This window comes from Antedon mediterranea, chromosome 5, assembly GCF_964355755.1.
Source record: "Antedon mediterranea chromosome 5, ecAntMedi1.1, whole genome shotgun sequence".
Lineage (NCBI taxonomy): Eukaryota > Metazoa > Echinodermata > Crinoidea > Comatulida > Antedonidae > Antedon > Antedon mediterranea.
The window spans coordinates 29,326,613-29,341,372 of NC_092674.1; the positions used below are offsets into that span (position 1 = coordinate 29,326,613).

Genomic DNA, 14,760 nt, shown 5'->3' on the forward strand with positions numbered 1-14,760 from the left:
CAGGACATAAGCGCCACACAGTTTTGATCAATCATAAGCGATATATATCCATCGCGCTCGTAAACCTTGCGTTGCGCTTACGTCATAGAGTTGCGTCCTATGAACCAAACTTAAGTCTGTCATTTTTAAATGTTAAAACATTACGTTTGCCTTTTCTAGATAAAAGTACATTATTTTTAGGATATTAAATAAAAATTACTTTTAAATCTAGTATCGTTGTCTGACGTTGTCACTCGTCCATACTTATTAATAGCAAGAAAGCGGCCCTTACCACCCTTTGCCGATTTCACATGAATGTTTTGATTATCATATCGAAATTGTGTCATCAACGACTGAAACGACACAAAACATGAAGGTGGTTTGAATTTTCCTTGCCATAAAATATCAAAGTTTTCCTGACAAAGTAGGTTGTCCTTCGTGTTCTGAAAAACAAATGTATTAAAAGTAAATTAATTTATTAACTAAAGCATAATTTAGAAGTCCAAGGCTGTCTAGATCTAGTACAGAGATTCAATATACACTGATGAGCCGGGATTGGGTCAGGTGACCGGACAAAATCCGAGTTACATTCGTTTTGTTTTTTATCACACGCGTATGTTTTGTACGAAAATCTAGAATTCGCTAAAGCTTGGTTCTCAAGCGTGGTTCCCACTAGCGACGCAACGCAAGGACGTAACGCAACGCAAGTGAATTGACCAATCACAAGCGATGGCTTATTCGCTTGTGATTGCTAACTGTCTATAACTTCGCTTGTCATTGGTTAAAACGCTTGCGTTGCGTTTACGTCCTTGCGTTACGTTCTAGTGGGAACCAAGCTTGAGTGTGAAGCTCTATCAAGTTTACGTGTGTGTGAAATAACGAACAATACGTATGCATTTTACGTCTGTTGTCGGTTCTCTAAACATAAATGTCGCCTTTTCAACAATTAAAAGCATGGAGCATGTTGAATTATTAATCATCGAAGAAATTTCTTTTAGATTACGTGTTAATTAAATAATAAAATTACGTTAAACTCAAATTACGTCAACGTCATTCATTTTTCTTTTTACGTCTGCTCTCTTGCATTTTTTTTTTATTGTCTTTTTTGTTCGAATTTTGTCTGAAAATAATTCTGAGCATCGATGAGTTTTATTTTTCGATTACGTAAATAATAAAATAACGTTAACCTCAGTTAAGTCCAAGTCAATTTTTTACGTCTGCTATTTTGCATTTTTGCGAAAACGTGTAAAGTCCAGTGAAAGATTTCTATTTTATTTTCCATTTATATAATGTACGTAAAGATAAGTGTTGTATTATTATTGTTTATAATGTAAAGAGGGACTCTACAGAGCGACAGGTCCATTGGTGGGCCTTTTGTAGTCTCTCGAATATATATTATATTATATGCCAACCATTGTTATGATATAATATTTTTGGTCAATAAATGTCTCTTGAATTGAATTGTATAGACTTGCTCCAAGTCTGTATTATTGTTTTTTATGTTAGTCCACTCATGTAAGCTTTGGATTTTGTGTTAATAATATACCATTATTGTGAATTCAAGTAGTAGCCTATACGTATGAAACGCTATTTGTGCCAAATATTTATCTTTTTTTCTAATATTTCGGTGTTGAACCTAGACTATACGTGTTGAAGCAGTTGTCAATCATAAACATTAAGCTTACAGAAGTCTCCAGTGGAATTTAACAAAATATTTTGACAATTTATTTTGAGTAGATGGAGTTAATCTAGTTAAAGCATGTTGTTAAAAACAAGATACCGGTATAGTATTAGTAATTGAATAATTACAATTTTATATTTGTTAAATTGGTATCATAACCACCCGGTGAGCACCCAGGTCTAAATAGTTGTTAGGGTTAGTATATAGGGGCCTAGATTAAGTTGTAATGTAATTATTTGTCAGCATACCGCGCGAATATGCACAGTTGTCTGTCATATAAAAAGACGAATGCGCGTCACTTTGTAGTAGGACGCTACGCTGGTCTGCCGAGAGCGTTTTTTAATTTTTAATCGCCACTGCTTTCAAAATGTCTGCCTCTTTCATTTATACATACAAAAGGTGAATGTAATTGAACTTCCCATTAGTCCTAAACTTTTTCATTTTCTAACATTGCACCTGTTTTGAGTTTGGTCGGATCTACACGAGAAAGAACTCCATTAATCTAGGCCTCTTTTCAATAAAAATATCTAACATAAAATGTGCGTGTTTTTCATGCGTAGGCCTACTTGCCGCGGAAACAACCTTGATCTCTACCTCAATAATCATCTTGAACTTGAGCAGGTGTTTACATCCGCAGTAGGCCTAAAGTGGCACGTACATTACATTATAACAACATTTACAGTAAAATGACATCATTGACATTGACAACAAGCCGGTAAAGTTCGTGGGTTCAAAAACTCCTACTACATTTTCCTGAAGTGAGCTTTAAAACTAGAGAGAAACAGGGAAAGGGAATGAGCCTCTAGCTCATGAACAATGTTGGCAATCCTATATAGAAAGAATGAAAATGTCATCTTTTCTTGACTTCCTTTTTTTCATCTTACTCATGCGTAACGTTAGACTTGTTGCCCCAAGTCTGTATTTATTGTCTTTTTTTTATTTATTTGTTTTTATTTCGACCGCGATTTTTGTCTGATCCAAACTCAAGTAATACACGTATGAAACGCCATATGTGCAAAAATATTTATATTTTTACAAAACTCCGTCTGGAGCCCAGACTAGCGTAACGTAGATTCCTGACCTCTGGTTTAGGAGCCCTCCAACGCTGGAGGCCTCGGACGTTTTTAGCTCAGGGGCCCCATAAGCTCCGGGCCCCCTGTACTGGGTTTAGCAAGTGAGCGCTCATAGCCGTTACGTCACTGCTCTTGCCAAACTTACATTTCTTCCGGATATCTTCCCTGATTTGTCCATTGATAAATAGAGACCCGTTTCTGCACTGCGAATTGTGAATAGACTAGGACCAACAGACACCGTTATTACGTATACTGAAAAATAAAATATATTTAAACATTATGAATGAGCGTGAATATAGACAACGGCCAAATACGTCACTGGAACGCTTAACGTTTCAGTTAGGATAAAAAATGTAATGTGACATAGCCTATTGTATACCATGTATGTACCATATAAAAACAAAACAAAAACACGCAAGTATAAAGCTCTGTCTACACTATCAAACTTTATGTGACAACAATTTGTGATTTGTCCATATATGGACATGATGATGTCATATCACTACCATATTTAGGAATATCACTATCGTTTTTGGGCACGTCACACTTGTTTTGTCAAACCAGTTTGACAGTGACGTAGACAGAGCTTAATCGATTGATGTTTTCTATGATGTGATGATGTTTTTAATATTTGACAGATTTGTATTTGACAGATGTGGTATGGAAGGATCGATCACTTTCATTGATTGATATCGATAATTACAAAAATAATGATCAATATTACATAAATATTAATTCCCCTGAGCAAAATATAATTCCCTTGAGGATGTCAAATTTTATATTTCACCTCTAAGCAGGCAATATCTGTATAACAATTTATAGGCCCGTTTATAACATACCATATCTATGTTTACAGCTAGTTGTACCGCTGACGTGGCCATCAGCTCCAATCATTAGAAAATACCCGGTTCGAGATATTATTCGTTGTAGTGCATTGTATGAATTTTCTGTTAGGTGGTAAACACTTGTAGAATTGAGTTGTTGGTTTTTATCCTCTATGTTGACTTTTTCCAATCTATTACTAGATCTAGCAGTTCTAATGGCAAATACTGAATTAATTACTGCCCACAAAAAATATAGTTTTGTGATTGCATTCATTATATCAGCTGTAAACTTCAATCTGGAATAGAAAAATAAGACGGTTATATACATTTCAGATAACATGAACAATTTAAAAATCAGACTTTATATAGGCCATTTTGAAATTAATCACTTCCGTAGAATCTATGTTATCCCTAAGTTAAAATAAACGGTTAAATTCAACCAAAACTCATGCCAATTTTCTACTGTGACTTTTTAAAAACTATTATGATATTTAAAAGACATATTCAACACAAAAGTTGTTTTTAAAGGGGGAAATGTCTTTAAATTCGTAGAAAATGGGGTTGTGGAGGGAGGGATGGGCTTCGATTTACAAAAGACGGAGATGTGTGGAAGGCAGGCGTCCATCAATATCATTTAAAGAGGTTACAAAGATCGCGTATTTCATTTGTACAATTTTAGGTTCAAATATTTTAGGAAATATATCGTTGTTTATTTGGTGCCTAATTTATCATAATTTATCATCGTCTTAATTTAACAAATAAATAATTCATGCCTTATCTTGCCATGCATAAAAGTACCTCCGCAACCTGCTCCACTTGAAAAAATTAGGTAACATAATGAGTCGACCTTGTGTTTACTTGAATGTTAGGGATGGTAGTTCGTGTCATTTTCACCAATTAATATGATATAGTAACGTGTGTTGGTATTAGTGTCAGTTGGGTAGAAACTAGTTCATCTTCAGGGGGTATCGCACTTTGAGTACCACGAAACTGGGCTCTTTTTTCGACAAATCATTTGCACTTTTTTGATTCACATAAAGGCAACGCATTCAACCTACATTATCACTTGCACTCATCACTCACACTATTACCGGCTAACCATTTTGACAATATGACCTCCTAGGCTGACTTTGGTTGTGCTCGTTAACATAATAGTGGAATTTTCTTCTTTTTTTTGTGATGCTACAGAGACCACGGATTAATTAATTCATAATCCATTCAGAGAGTTTACAAACTTTGGTTGTACTCGTTAAAATATTAGTTGATTTGATTTTTTTTGTGACACTGCAATCATGCAGAGTTACAATTAGCAGCGCATGTGCAAATCATCGGAAAGTCAAGTTGTTCGTAGTCGCGCGCTATGTAATGCCCCTTTTTGAATTGATTAATTTGTTTATCCATCCAATCTATTTTTAAATCTAAAAGTTTATTACTTCACTTAAGTACTTTGAATTAACATGCATGCTATAAATCTATTTATCTAATTATCACCTTTTTAGCTTTTTACAATTATAGTTTTAATATGTTGCACATACTTTTCCCTTGTGACCACTTATGCAATTTACATTACTGACTATATAGTTTATAGTTGTATAAAGGACTACTACATTCAATCACGTCTTTCAACTTTGGACAGAACTTGAATGCCATTTATCTAGCCTTTTTCATCAAATGGTGTGTGACATGAACCAAATTCCCCCGGGCAGGGCAACGCACTCATTTTGGAGCCTTGATGTCTCGGCCATTCAAAATGATGTGATCCGTCTGTCAATCAAATATTTTTACAGTAATTTCTTTCAGGTTTACACAGAATCTGTAAAAAACTTCATCATTAATGCATGAGTGAACTTTGACGACGACGTAAGCACGCGGTGACATCAAAACACCGTTGTCTGTTGCGTTGCGTTTACGTCCTTGCGTTACGTTCTAGTGGGAACCAAGCTTTAGTGGGAACCGAGCTTTAGGTCAAAAGTGAAGGATGTGTGAAATAAAATTTGGCATACGAAGTACCGTCTGATGGTAAGAACGTACGCGCAACGCAAACTGTTCAAACATTGCTTGTGATTGGTCAAATAACACGTTGCGTTACGTGCTTGCGTTGCGTCGCTAGTGAGAACCAAGATTTTTAGATTACGTGACTTTAACGTATAACGTTTTAATACAAGTTTTACTCAAACGTTACCCATCATAGCGGCCAGAAAACAAAATTTACACACACCGGGGTGAAAATCATACAAAACGCAAATTGTGACGTGTGATTTTAAAGGCTAGGTGCGGGAAAAAAATTTCTATTGATCATACATTCCAATAATTATCGATCTATAGTTTCCCCTATGTTTCATAATTTTTGGGAGTTTATTTGTGTTACACAAGCTTGTTGAAAATAAGCACTTTCTTATCAGTGGGGGGATAGTTCAAATTACACAGTAAAATCTCTATTCTTTTGTACACAAATTTTGTAAATAGAGAGGCATTTTAAAAAGCTATGAAAAATAAACGGTGTGGTAAAAAATGTTATCAGATGACTAAATATAGGTAATATAACTTGAATATTACATTTCTGATATTTTATTCAACTTCAGCTTTTTATTTTCATGCTATAGCAAAAATTATCCACTGTATATCCACCATCTTTTTTCACCGTCTAGGGAGTCACCAGACATGTTATTACATTAGGTTAACTACCTAACTACTGAAAAAAAAGTATTTCTGTTTTTTATGGAAGAATTTTCCCAAATTTTGTATTTGACCATATTAAGGAAAATTCATGTTTTTTCGTCTCGATTTCTGTTACAAATATTTGATTTATGTACAATTAACCAAATATTATATTTAAAATTCATGCCTGTACCTGAGCTTTAAACTCTGTGGAGACTTGAAGGCGATGTGAAAGGGCAAATTATAATGTTGCAACAACGTTCTGACAGCATCTAGGCAACACCAACCACCAACTGTTAAAACGCGCCCCTGAAATGTGTTTTTAAACAGGGTTTGAGTGAGCTTTTGTTGCTAATCTGTTGGGTAAATAATGTGAAAGGAAATAAATACTGTATTTGAATATAAATTCGTAGTCCCGTATCCCCTTATGCTATCTGCTATAGGCTACCACAAAACAAATATAGGCTGAAGGCTAAGCTAATTTTCAAAAACTTACCTTAAATTTGAAATAGTATGTTCACGGTCATTAAAATAAGGTTCAATGTGGCTAAATCCAGACACTGAATATGTTGTAAGCTATTTCGTCTTCTTCACGAGTGTTGCTGCTAAATCTTGAAAGTTTGAAGTTTTAAAGTATTGAAGAAAATCACGCCCTCTGCCAACTGATAATTTTATTGTTCGCTATGAGTTCTTATCAGAGGGGAGCTATATTTCCTATACCATCCTGGCTAGTTGAGAATTCTCAACTATTTTATGTTTTTTTCTACCTTTCTGGAAAATGATATAATCCAAATTGTATTAATACTACCAGTAGTAAACATTTAGAAACACTTGCATACCTTCACTAATTTTAGTTGTTTGTAGTTTAAGACAATCTTAGTGATATTTAAATGAAAACAATACCATAAAAACTATTGTGTCTGTATTTTACAAGACTATGACTTCCGTATAACGTGCATTGTGGGTACTTCAATTTTTATAGAAAAGCTAGGGAATCCTAATTTAGTAGGTAGCATATGGGGGCGGGGCAACCAAACTTGCTTATCAAATCAAAGCACAGTAAAGCAAAGGATAAAATTAATGCACGATCCAGTTTACCACTGTTCTCAACTATAGTCATTTTAGTATACTTGAGCACAGTGATAAAGAATAGGATAAACTTAACAATATACAACAAATAGCATTAATGTACGATCCAGTTTAACACTGTTCTCAACTATAGACATTTTGGTATACTTGAGCACAGTGATAAAGAATAGGATAAACTTAACAATATACAACAAAAAACATTAATGTACGATCCAGTTTAACACTGTTCTCAACTATAGTCATTTTGGTATACTTGAGAACAGTGATAAAGAATAGGATAAACTTAACAATATACAACAAATAACATTAATGTATGATCCCGTTTAACACTATTCTCAACTATAGTCATTTTGGTATACTTGAGCACAGTGATAAAGAATAGGATAAACTTAACAATATACAACAAATAACATTAATGTATGATCCCGTTTAACACTGTTCTCGACTATAGTCATTTTGGTATATACTTGAGCACAGTGATAAAGAATAGGATAAACTTAACAGTATACAACAAATAACATTAATGTACGATCCCGTTTAACACTGTTCTCAACTATAGTCATTTTGGTATACTTGAGCACAGTGATAAAGAATAGGATAAACTTAATAATATACAACAAATAACATTAATGTACGATCCCGTTTAACATTGTTCTCAACTATAGTCATTTTGGTATACTTGAGCACAGTGATAAAGAATAGGATAAACTTAATAATATACAACAAATAGCATTAATGTACGATCCCGTTTAACACTGTTCTCAACTATAGTAATTTTGGTATACTTGAGCACAGTGATAAAGAATAGTATAAACTTAATAATATACAACAAATAGCATTAAGGTATGATCCCGTTTAACACTGTTCTCGACTATAGCCATTTTGGTATGAGCACAGTGATAAAGAATAGGATAAACTTAACAATATACAACAAATAACATCAATGTACGATGTAGTTTAACACTGTTCTCAACTATAGTCATTTTGGTATACTTGAGCACAGTGATAAAGAATAGGATAAACTTAATAATATACAACAAATAAAATTAATGTATGATCCCGTTTAACACTGTTCTCAACTATAGTCATTTTGGTATACTTGAGCACAGTGATAAAGTATAGGATAAACTTAACAATATACAACAAATAACATTAATGTATGATCCCGTTTAACACTGTTCTCAACTATAGTCATTTTGGTATACTTGAGCACAGTGATAAAGAATAGGATAAACTTAACAATATACAACAAATAACATTAATGTATGATCCCGTTTAACACTGTTCTCGACTATAGTCATTTTGGTATACTTGAGCACAGTGATAAAGAATAGGATAAACTTAACAATATACAACAAATAACATTAATGTACGATCCCGTTTAACACTGTTCTAACTATAGTCATTTTGGTATACTTGAGCACAGTGATAAAGAATAGGATAAACTTAACAATATACAACAAATAACATTAATGTATGATCCCGTTTAACACTGTTCTCGACTATAGTCATTTTGGTATACTTGAGCACAGTGATAAAGAATATGATAAACTTATTGCAACTTGTCCATGTCGTATTCATCTACAAATAAAGTGTCTATTACCGTACTTTTAAAAATCTATTTATATCAATACCTATCAACGTATGTACGTGTGCATATTATATTATACAAAAATATATACATCAACATAAATGTCATATCATCTACAGTCATTAGTGTTATTTCACCTTTAATATTAGTAAATCCAAAGGCAAAATACTTAAATAATAACAATGCTGTGGTCTCAATGGAGATACAAAAAAAGAAGCGAGAAGCTAAATCAAAACGAAATGTGCTAATGCGTATAGATATGCTGAGTGGTTTCCGAGAAATATGATTACGCATAATATGGCCTTACGGAAAAGTAATACATACCAGGTCCCCAAAAATAAGACAAATAGATATGGAAACAGTGCAATCCCGTTTCTCACTCGCTGCCTCAACAGTATTGATTAAATAATAAAAGAAAATAAATGTATAATGTAACCAGATATTAATTAATTTGACATATAGGCCTAGTAGAAATTTCTTGAATTTGACTCAATTTATTCTTAATTCTCATTTAATTTTGTATTTAATGTTTTTGTAAATGTATAATTGTAATTATTTAATTGTCTGAAGTCGACTTTAATTAAGAAACCAATGTAAATACTGCAACTTAAATTTAAGATTATATTTTTATACTGTAATTAAGCATGGACTATTCTTTAATCCATGAATTAAGTAATAATGTATATACTATATCCTTGCAATAAGACTATATTTTTTTAACTTTATGTTTACATTTACATATATTTTGTAATTGCGATAATTTTGTTTAATGATGACTATTACTTTACTTGTCTTTTGAATGTATATTGTCCCTTACCATGCAATTCAGTAGATTTGCTGCCAATTGGTTTGTTTTTAATAAAGAAAGAAAGAAAGACAGATAAAGTAAAACAGCCAGAAAAGTTAGCAGAGTTTTCGGGCAACACTAGCCCTTCATCAGTGCAAGTGAGGGTACCTGTACAAGATAGTGTTATTTAACGTTTAGTCGATTTATATCAATACACTCATCAACATATGTACATGTAATTCACGTCTACAATCAATAGTGTTAATTCCACTTTTAAAAGTCGATTTATATCAATATACTCATCAACATATGTACGTGTCCACGTCATATTCATCTATAAATATTAGTGTTATTTCACTTTTAAAAGTCGATTTATCAATATACTCATCAATATAATGTACTTGTCCACGTCATATTCATTTACAAATCAGTGTTATTTCACTTTTCGAAGTCAATTATATCAATATAGGCCTACTCATCAACATATGTACGTGCAATTCACGTCATATTCATATATGATCAATAGTGTACAACTAATAGTGTTATTTCACTTTTAAAAGTCGATTTATATCAATATAATCATCAACATTATGTACCGTACGTGTCCACGTCATATTCATCTACAAATATTAGTGTTATTTCACTTTTAAAAGTCGATTTATATCAATATACTCATCAACATATGTAAATCGTGTCCAAGTCATATTCATCTACAAATATTAGTGTTAATTTGACTTTTAAAAGTCGATTTATATCAATATACTAATCAATATATGTACGTGTCCACGTCATATTCATCTACAAATATTAGTGTTATTTCACTGTTCAAAGTCGATTTATATAAATATACTACTCATCAACATAATGTACGTGCAATTCACGTCATATTTATCTACAATCATTTGTGTTAATTCCACTTTTAAAAGTCAATTTATATCAATTACTTATGAACATATGTACGTGTCCGCGTCATTCATCTACAAATATTATAGTGTTATTATGTTTTTCATATTATCACTGTGCTCAAGTATATGAAAATAACTATAGTTGAGAAAAGTGTTAAACAGGATCGTGTACATCAATGGTATTTGTTGTATATTGTGCTCAAGTATACCAAATGACTATAGTTGAGAACAGTGGTAAACGGGATCGTACATTAATGTTTTTTGTTGTATATTATTAAGTTTATCCTATTCTTTATCACTGTGCTCAAGTATACCAAAATGACTATAGTTGAGAACAGTGGTAAACTGGATCGTACATTAATGTTATTTGTTGTATATTATTAAGTTTATCCTATTCTTTATCACTGTGCTCAAGTATACCAAAATGACTATAGTTGAGAACAGTGTAAACAGGATCGTACATTAATGTTTTTTGTTGTATATTGTTAAGTTTATCCTATTCTTTATCACTGTTCTCAAGTATACCAAAATGACTATAGTTGAGAACAGTGTTAAACTGGATCGTACATTAATGTTTTTTGTTGTATATTTTTAAGTTTATCCTATTCTTTATCACTGTGCTCAAGTATATACCAAAATGACTATAGTCGAGAACAGTGTTAAACGGGATCATACATTAATGTTATTTGTTGTATATTGTTAAGTTTATCCTATTCTTTATCACTGTGCTCAAGTATACCAAAATGACTATTGTTGAGAACAGTGTTAAACGGGATCGTACATTGATGTTATTTGTTGTATATTGTTAAGTTTATCCTATTCTTTATCACTGTGCTCAAGTATACCAAAATGACTAAAGTTGAGAACAGTGTTAAACGGGATCATACATTAATGTTATTTGTTGTATATTGTTAAGTTTATCCTATTCTTTATCACTGTGCTCAAGTATACCAAAATGACTATAGTCGAAAACAGTGTTAAACGGGATCATACATTAATGTTATTTGTTGTATATTGTTAAGTTTATCCTATTCTTTATCACTGTGCTCAAGTATACCAAAATGACTATAGTTGAGAACAGTGTTAAACAGGATCGTACATTGATGTTATTTGTTGTATATTGTTAAGTTTATCCTATTCTTTATCACTGTGCTCAAGTATACCAAAATGACTATAGTTGAGAACAGTGTTAAACGGGATCGTACATTAATGTTATTTGTTGTATATTGTTAAGTTTATCCTATTCTTTATCACTGTGCTCAAGTATACCAAAATGACTAAAGTTGAGAACAGTGTTAAACGGGATCATATACATTAATGTTATTTGTTGTATATTGTTAAGTTTATCCTATTCTTTATCACTGTGCTCAAGTATACCAAAATGACTATAGTTGAGAACAGTGTTAAACGGGATCGTACATTGATGTTATTTGTTGTATATTGTTAAGTTTATCCTATTCTTTATCACTGTGCTCAACTATACCAAAATGACTATAGTTGAGAACAGTGTTAAACGGGATCGTACATTGATGTTATTTGTTGTATATTGTTAAGTTTATCCTATTCTTTATCACTGTGCTCAAGTATACCAAAATGACTATAGTTGAGAACAGTGTTAAACGGAATCATACATTAATGTTATTTGTTGTATATTGTTAAGTTTATCCTATTCTTTATCACTGTGCTCAAGTATACCAAAATGATTATAGTTGAGAACAGTGTTAAACGGGATCATACATTAATGTTATTTGTTGTATATTGTTAAGTTTATCCTATTCTTTATCACTGTGCTCAAGTATACCAAAATGACTATAGTTGAGAACAGTGTTAAACGGGATCGTACATTGTTGTTGTATATTGTTAAGTTTATCCTATTCTTTATCACTGTGCTCAAGTATACCAAAATGGCTATAGTTGAGAACAGTGTTAAACGGGATCGTACATTAATGTTATTTGTTGTATATTGATAAGTTTATCCTATTCTTTATCAATGTGCTCAAGTATACCAAAATGACTATAGTTGAGAACAGTGTTAAACTACATCGTACATTAATGTTATTTGTTGTATATTGTTAAGTGTATTCTTTATTCTTATTAATTGTACTAAATTATTAAAAGAAACAGTAGTAAGCATAACATTTCCCCACTCCTACATTAACATGGTAGGACATTGTAATGGTCGCAGGTGGCTCAACTTTATTACTGCAATGGGATGGACATGGTCCTACTACCACCTTACCATCCAATAGGATTCCAGTAAATTTCCTTTACTACCAATCATAATTTAAATGACCCCTTAAGTTAACAAGGAAATCAGCCTATCCCATTATGCCGGTAGGCTTCGTCGTACAGGCGTACTGCGGTAATAGTTGAGAATTCTCAACTAGCAGAGGGCCAGTAATAATATACCGTAATCTATCACACCACAGTCAGAATGACACCGCGAAAACTTTTCACAAGAGCATCACATGATGAAAATGTAATCGTTTTTATAACGCGCGCGTATTAACTTTGTTGATGCTTTATTGTCGCTTTCATATTGCAAGAAGTAAAGCGTGGTTCCTACGGGGGTTCCCACTAGAACGCAACGCAGCGACGTATCGACGCAAAGTGCTGTATTGCGTAATCATAAATGAGGACCGACGACACAACAGTGCTGCAAATATCGTAGGTTTGATTTTACGCAGACGGAGGCAAACACAATTATTGGAAGGGCATTTGCTTAAGCTTGGTTGCCACTAGAACGTAACGCAAGGACGTAAACGTAAATATGTGCCAAAATATTTATCTTTTTTACTAATATTAAGACAAAACTCCGTCTGGAACCCAGACTAGCAGCACTGTTGCATCGTCGTTTCCCACTTGTGATTACGCAATACAGCACTTTGCTTTGATGCGTTGCGTTCTAATGGGAATCACTCTTAAAGCCGTATAACAAATTAATGAATGCCAAGAAACATGATTTCAAACCCAATATCAAAATGTTCCTGAGATGATTGACATACATCCTGTAAATATTTTTATAATTGGCATAACTTTTGGTGGTCATGTCATTTTAATTCATTACCTCCGCTATCCCATCAACGAATGACCTTTTTATACCCCCGGGGCTCAATTGGTAGTAACCATTAATACAGGATCACTGAAGAGTATAGGCTTAAGCGTGGTTCCCACTAGCGACGTAACGTAACGCAATCTACGCAACGTAACAAAATGCCCTTCTAATAATTGTGTAATTACGCAATACAGCACTTTTCGTCAAATACGTCGCTGCGCTGCGTTCTAGGTGGGAACCACACTTTTAAGCGTGGTTCCCACTAGCGACGCAACGCAAGGACGTAACGCAACGCAAGTGAATTGACCAATCACAAGCGATGGCATATTCGCTTGTGATTGCTAACTGTCTATAACTTCGCTTGTCATTGGTTAAAACGCTTGCGTTGCGTTTACGTCCTTGCGTTACGTTCTAGTGGGAACCAAGCTTAAGCATGGTTCCCACTAGCGATGGAACGTAACGCAACCAACGCAACGTAAGAAAATGCCCTTCTGATAATTGTGTCTTCCCCCGCCCGCGTGAAATCAAATATGCGATATTTTCAGCATTGTTGGTCGTCGGTTCCCACTTACGAAATTACGAAATACAGCACTTTGCGTCAAAACGTCGCTGCGTTGCGTTACGTCGCTAGTGGGAACCACGCCTTAGTTTTTATTGCGCGTGCATAACGCCTGCCTCACAAAGTCACAAACAATGGTATAGAACATGGACGTTGGCTGATATCTCTAGTGGTATAATTGGTCATGTGCACAGGGTGTAAAACTAACACTGACAGTTTGACAAAAAAAAGTGTGAAGTGATATGATGTCATTGTGTCACTCCATATAATATGGGCACATCACATTGATTTTTGTCACATAAAGTTTGATAGTGTAAAAGAGGTTAAGTTCAAATGACTTACCATGACTCCACTGTCCCCTCCAAGCAGTAGTCCTACTTCAGTTTCTGCATTCCGGTTGCCCTATTGGGTTTATGTCAATCATAATAAAATGGCTTGTCTTTATTTTTCAATATTGTTATATGTGTTAAGTACCTAGGCCTACTAATAGTAATTTTTTCAGTAATTTGCCCTCCGGGATTTAATAATTATATAGAAGAAATAATTATATTATCAAGAG

General features: G+C 33.4%; 1 long non-coding RNA gene across 1 annotated transcript; it reads right to left on the bottom strand.

Moving 5' to 3' along the window:
* Positions 1-409: 409 nt before the first annotated feature.
* LOC140049562 (uncharacterized) lies at positions 410-6,893 on the bottom strand. Its single transcript, XR_011845302.1, has 4 exons — positions 6,712-6,893; positions 3,573-3,853; positions 2,879-2,985; positions 410-422 (listed from the first exon to the last, which is right to left on the bottom strand). It is a non-coding gene; the product is annotated as an uncharacterized lncRNA (long non-coding RNA).
* Positions 6,894-14,760: the final 7,867 nt, after the last annotated feature.